Here is a 7,097-nt window from a genome sequence, read left to right as displayed (position 1 = left end):
CTTTTTCCAGCCACTTCCTCTATGCCTCTGTTGTAATCCATTAAAAACAAGCATTTACAATGCAACGGTTTCGCCTTTGACAAAGTTAGAGCCCATGCATCCTTCCTCACACCCATGCATCCACAACCCTGCGCATCACTCCCTGCGCACATCCCCTGCAACCACCCCCGGTCAAGTGCCCCGGTGTACATCACGGACAGATGCCACCACCACCCATGGCCCCACCCTCGGACCCCCCAACAAACTCTCTCTTACCTCAGGGCCGGAGACACCTGCAGGGCAAAGAGAGACATTAGAGGGTGGGGAGTGAGAGTTGTCGGGTGAGAGGGACCGAAGCCCCTCAGGATAGAAGGCGTGTGGAACGAGATGGGGTGTTTGAAGAGAGAGGGGGACCCCATCAGCAGTTAGTTTCCTCGGGGCGGGGGTTGGGGCCCGGCTCGAACACCAGCAGGGGAGGATGGGTACAGGGGCTGATGGGCACCGCTCGGGTCTGGTGAGGGGGCGTGCAGACGCGGGGGGCACAGAGCTCTTCAGGACCTCTTTTCTTATCACGGTACTGGAAGAGAGAGTGGGGGCCGGCGTCCTGTAGTCCAGGGGGCGGGGGGGGGGGGCTCAGTGTCCGTGCACTCCACTCTGCGTGTGCTGCTGACCAGCCTTTACAGTGCTGTCAGCGCGCGACTTACACAGCTGCTAAAATGCATGTTTTTAATTTTACCGGCCTTGCTGCCCTTTGCACCCAAGAAGGCATTGCTGGGGCGGACTCCCGTGAAACTGCACGCAGAGGGCCCTCCAGTAAGGAGTAAAAACTGCTAGGACCCTGGGCGAGGAACTCCAGAAGAGAACAAACTGTAGCTCTCCCCTGCTCCGACACATTACATTGCAGCTGTAGCCGTCCACTCTCCGTCCTGCCAGCGAGACGCAAAGCTAGCCGGCGAGGCTCTCAGCTTTGAGACGCACTCCCAGGCACAAGGTTTCGCATGATTGAGAGTGGGGGGCAGGAAGAGGGCACTCCTCACCGGCCCAAACACATTGCAGTCTCTTTGTCTGCAGCCATCAGAGACAGTGCCTCGCGCACGCGTTACAAAGGACAGAAATCTGAGGGTGCTTTTCACTGATAACCTCCTTTTTTCCAGCTCAAGAACGATTTCACAATTGCTTTTACATTGTCTGCTTGTTGAGGGAATGGTTCTGCTGTTAAGAGAACCTCAGACATGACCTTGACCTTTGCAGTGGATTTCTGCAGGTACCCCAGCTTACAATCAGCAACAAAGCGAACAACTGACCCCCACTAAGAATTCATTGGTATTACGTGAATAAGCACCCCGTTTTGACAACTAATTGGTTAAATCCAGATAAAAAAAATACCCACACTGCTTTCAAACTCTTAGATCTGGCACTGCCTGCAGTTCTCGCAATTCGATTCCAGTGGATTTCCTCTCGTGGCTACAAGTCTCAAATTTCCCAGGTCTATGCGAGATACTTTAAGTCTCAAGTCCCTAAAGTAATCAACAAAAAAAGACCAAGTATCAGAACGCCAAAGAAAAAAAAAAAAGTTGTGAAAGTTTTTCCAGCATGGGCCTCAAACTGAGCGGCAGCTGGTAGACAAGCAACGGCCGGTTATTGGGAGAGATGGACTGGCGAGGGGAGTCAGCAACGAATGGGTGCCCCCAAAGGTGGCGGGGTGAGAGGGAAGGGGCGAGGGCTGTCACGGAGTGTATACTACATGCGGGTAGTAGGCCATATGGTAGTGAGACGTACAATCCCCCCTCACCCCCCAAAAAAGCCATGGACCCTTGCCTGCTCCTCACCTGGAAACGCAGTCTGCCCTTGTCGGGGGAGGCGGTGGTTTCCTGCTGCCCGGGCTCTGCTGCTGCGTCCCCTTCGGCTTTCTGTTCTGGCTTCTTCTCTTCCTCCAAGCTAGCCTCCTCCTGCCGGTCTGCGCGGCCTCCCTCCGCGGGGCTACCCTTCTCCTCTGCGGGCCGCGCCCCCGAGCTCTCCCCGCTCTCGGGTTTCCCCTCTCCGCCGCCCTTGGCCTCCGCGTCCTCTTCCTCCGTGAAGGTGGGGAGCCTGCGGGAAGCGACGGGTGAGTACACCGCGGCGGTCCGGGGGAAGCGTACGGTCTTGGGGGGCGAGGAGGCCGGGGTCCCGTCGGGCTCCTGCGGAGCCTGTCACCACACGCCCCGCCTCCGGCGGGACAGGGTACGGGGCCCCAGCGAGCACTGCACCGAGGCGTCCTGCCGGGGGTTCACCTGCACCCCCACATCGCGGGTGTTGGCCTTGCGCAGGCGTGGGGTCAGGTTGGGGCTTCACCTAGGACAGGATGGCCTTGAGCTGCGCGCGCTGGTAGTTGTCGAAGTACTCTCCGGTGTCCGCGTAGGAGGTGAGGTAACCCCGCTGCCTCCAGCCGCCGCCCTTGCCTTTGGGGTTCAGATACCTGTAGTTGTACGGCGTGTAGGCCGAGTACATGTAGCTGTCCATTGCCTCGTCCGATATCGTAGCCATAGTGTCTGGCCCCGAGCCCGCCCCTGAGGCCTAATTAAATAAGGGCGGCAGGTGAAGTCTGCAAACGGCTCAATTAAGACATGGAATTGGAGTTTGGCAACCCCACCTGCAGAGACAGACCCCAGACTCGCCATAAGCGCATAGCAGAGCTTATAGTGGATAATACAAACTTGTTTTAGCCCAAATCTATATTTAAAGTCTGCAAAATGTCTCCCTTAGCTGAACCCGCGCGCCTTAATTGAAGTAGTGCAGTGCTTATTTTAACATTACACGGGAGGCAACTTTGTCTCATGAAATTTATCTCTCTAAACACATTTTGCCTTAAGGTTTCTAGTGGCTCAGCAATGCACCTAATTGATAGGGCTACAGTATGTTACGTTAAAATATAGTGAATTATTATTTTCTTTAAATGGATCTATGTTGTCCTGATTTTCCAATGGTGCCCGCTGTCGTTGTTTATTGTTAGAATAGAACTTTGAAATTAATTAAAGATTACAGGTGCCTAGTTCGAACATAATTTTAGTTGTGTAGAGACAGGCCACTATTGCTAAATTATAATCGTGATAGCAGAGTTCTTAAGTTTTAAGTCCATGCGTGAGTAGTTAACTCAGTCCATGCGTTTTCTTTGCATTGTGGGATTTGCAGTCATGATTTCACACGGGCCCGGCAACGTTACCAGTCCCAAAATGCATAGTAAAACTATGGGGCTGCATTAGCTGCTCCGGTATAGACGTGGAGAACTTGAGAGCTCTGCGCTTGCTTGCCAACGCATGAATTCTACAATCAGGGACGGTAAAGGGGGGCTAGGGGAGGGGCGCAGAGGAGTCACTTACCAAGTGTCAGGTGTGGGGTTGTTCGCCCAATTATGTGTTCTTTGCTTTGCGTTCTTGTATCTGTATTTTTTTTAAGCATTGCGCTTGTGGCTCTACAATTAATAGACCGCAAGAAAAACAAGTCAGGTCCCGGGCCGCGCTGTGATTGGCTGACGTCACGGGGGTGTCCCGGCCGGCAGCCAATCACAGCGCGGCCCGGGAATGACGTCACAGGGGTGTCCTGGGCCGGCAGCCAATGGCAGCGCGGCCCGGGACAAAGGGGCGGGGCTTAAAAAAAGCACCAGAAACGCCCCCGAATCGCGTTTTCGAGAGAAAACGCGATTGACAGCCTCTGCCTCCCAATGGCTAGCCTCCATTTATGGAGCTAGCCAATGATAGGCAGAGGCGGGTCATCAGCCCAGATAGAACTCAAGAGGTTTTGCTAGCGCATGCGTACTTCGTACGCATGGCTAAGGCAAAACCTAAAAATGAAGACCAGACGAGGTCCAAGGAAATAGGGTTTTATTTTGAAGATGTACACGTATACAACAAACCCACGAAGAGCATGTAGAAACCTATGAAGACACTGCTGTCCAGTAAAGAATACAAAGGAGAATGCCCAACTGGACAACAGTTGAAACCAAGGAAACAGAATGAGAACATTAAAGAGATTCAATTAAATACAAACACCATAAAACGTCACTATTAAAGGGATGCAACATCTCCTTTTTTAAACAAAAAACAAAAAGATTATAATGATAATTCGTTTTTTTAAACCAATTACTGTAAATATTAATCTGTAAATTTGACCTGTAAAACAATTCCCCTTTTTGATGATTTTGTCAATGAGATAGAAATGGAAGAGTTTTCACAACTATTTTATTTATTTAGAGTTTTTATAGAGTGTGAACTTAACCTGTTAGGGTATCAGAGTGCATTACAGGAATCGGCAGTAATAGACAATAGACTTTGCATGGGGGGTGCTCGATACATAGGGATAAAATGACAAGTAGTTACATTTTACATTTACAATATACAAGAAACAAGCTCCCAGGGTCCATGGTGGGATGCCCGGAGGTGCCGGGTAGAAGGTGTATGGATATTCCAGGGGGATGCATTAGAGGGAAGTGGAGCAAGGTCTCTGGATGATTAGAAGGCAAAATTTAGGCGAGGAATTTGCCCACCACAAAGGTTTTGGCATCTTTTTTTAAGTGAGCCAGAGAATAGATTCTTCTAATGGCGGGCAGGAGTGAGTTCCATATTCTTGGTGCTGCCCCGGAGATGGCTGGATTGTAAAATTTATTTTTCTGAAAACATGCAGGTTGGAGCAAGTGGTCTCTGGTGGATCGGGAGTTTCTGGTTCCTCCGGATATCACAAGTTTCTGGGCAAGATAGGCAGGGGAGTTTAAGTATAATGCCTTGTGTGCGATACATGCCAATTTGAATTGGATTCTGGCCTGTAGAGGATGCCAGTTCAGATGTGGTAAAATGTGATTGAATTTCCTTGAGCCAGTTAGTAGTCTAGTGGCCACATTGAGGCAGGCTTTTATAGTTGCCAGGGAGATCTTCGGTAGACCTGAGAGGGTAGTGCAGCCACATGGAAGTCTAGAGATGACAAGTGACTGTACTGCCATTTTTAGGTCGGGAGTATCAAGAAAAGGTTTGAGTTTCCTTTGGTAGCTCAGGCGGAATCTGGCTGATTTGGCCATCGAGTTGATGTGGTCCTGCATGCTCAAGTTACAGTTAAGGTTTATTCCGAGGGATTTGGCAGAGTCCACGATAGTCAGAGGACAGTTTAAGGCTGTGATGGCCTTAACCAATACCTGAATCTCAGGGTTGTTTTTGGGAGGAGAAATTAGTAGAAATTCTGTCTTCTTTGCGTTGAGTTTGAGTTGATTGGAGGAGAGCCATTGGACAGTCAGGGCTACATTCAGGGAAAGAATATCCTCGAGGGAGGAGATTTTGATGTACATCTGGGTGTCGACAGCATACATTTTGTAGGAGATATCTGCGGTGTGTAGTACTTCTGCAAGCCGCTTGAGGTGGAAGTTGAAGAGGGTAGAGGACAGGGTTGATCCTTGGGCGACTCCAACCGTGACCAGAGAGGGAGTAGACAGGTTGCCGTTAATTAGGAGTCTCTGAGAGCAGTTGTGGAGGAAGGACCTAAAGCATTCAAGAACAGAGCAATCGATTCCCATCCAGAGTTTGAGACGTTCAAGTACTTTTTCATGGTTGACCATGTCAAGGGCCGAGGATAGATCTAGAAGGATTACAAGACAGGTTTTGCCTTGGTCAAGGGCTCGGAGGGCATCATCCACAATGTGGAGAATGGTGGTTTCCGTGCTGTGCCCTATCTACCATTATGAACAGACATTTCATCATTTGATACTTTCCCAGATGTGTCACCATGAGAAGTAACATTTTCTTCCAACACATTTCCATCAAATACATTGTCAAAAATAAATTGTCGAGCCTTGGTATCAAACTCCCAGGTAGTACAGTCACCAACATCATTATTTGTATTCATTTCTTTTTTAATCAAGTCTTTTTGATGTGATCTAATGCAACAATGGTACCCTTATTTCTCCCCCACGATAAATTACGATCAATAAAACAACGGTGTGTGTAACTCTCTCTATTTGTGCAGGACTGGAATAATTACTCACCTTTATTTGCTTTTTTTGTATTTTTTAACAAGAACCCAGTCTCCAATTTCAAATTCTTTTGTTTTTACTGTACTTGACTCATCTCGTTTATCAACTGAAAATGTTTTCCTGTGTTTAAAGTGTTCTCTAACACAATCATCCTCGTTGCTAAAATTTTGCAAACCCTTGTCCACAGAATGCAGGTTTACAGACTTACCACAACAAGGCTAAAGATTTGTTTTAGCATCTCTACCTTTCAACAAAAAAAGAAAGGAGAAAAAACAGTGTTTGAATGAGGAGTATTAAGGTAACTCCATACTTTTTCTCTCAAATGTTGTGAGTTCTGCTGGCATCTCTACTGGTTGTACTTATTTTTAAAATTGATTGTTTTGTGCTTTTTAAATTCACCACATTCTGCATCCTTATTTTATTATTGGCCGCATGTTAGACAGGGCATTGGGCTTTGTACTCACACGCACGTGTTGCACCGACCCCTTTCCACCGCAGCTGTTGTTGTTTGAGTGAAGGGTGGTCTACATGGCACAGCACACCTCCTGACATATCAGACGCAACCGGTTTGGCGGCAGGGGGAAGGGAAACTATTTAGATGCCGATACCGCGGACGCGCAGCAGGCGCGTGCAGCGGGTGTGCCACTGGCGCGCTGAAGTCAAGCCCATCTGCGCTCTTCTGTGCCTGGCCCGGGCCTAGGGCCAGAACCCCTGGCTCAATCCCCATCTCATCCCTGCAACACTCTAAGGAGGAACTGCTTAATATTAATTCTAATGGAGCATACTCTAAGTGTGTATGCCTAGCTACAATTGAAAACAGACCAGCTTGCCCATGTGGTTTTCCACCAGAACAGAAGATTAGGGCGCTTCGCTTTCCACTCGAAATATTGAATATAAAGCCCCAGTCAGATGATAGAAAACAGGCTATAACATGTGGACTCATCAATGTGAGATCCCTGATTAAGCATAAGTATGAAACAGCCGAGATGATAACCACCCATAAAATCGATTTGCTCTTCATTACAGAAACATGGGCCAAGGCAACTTCTGACCCAGATTGTGTCACTGCAACGCCCATAGGTTTTGGGTCATTTAGAATAGATAGACCATTAGAAAAGGGGAGGGGGAG

General features: G+C 48.8%; 1 pseudogene; it reads right to left on the bottom strand.

Moving 5' to 3' along the window:
* Window positions 1-251: 251 nt before the first annotated feature.
* Window positions 252-2,502, bottom strand: LOC147706869 (zygote arrest protein 1.L pseudogene; annotated as a pseudogene).
* Between the last annotated feature and the right edge of the window lie 4,595 nt (window positions 2,503-7,097).

This window comes from Lissotriton vulgaris, chromosome 6, assembly GCF_964263255.1.
Source record: "Lissotriton vulgaris chromosome 6, aLisVul1.2, whole genome shotgun sequence".
Classification (NCBI taxonomy): domain Eukaryota; kingdom Metazoa; phylum Chordata; class Amphibia; order Caudata; family Salamandridae; genus Lissotriton; species Lissotriton vulgaris.
Note: the sequence above shows the minus strand (reverse complement) of the source record. Positions and strands in the feature narration are given on the sequence as shown.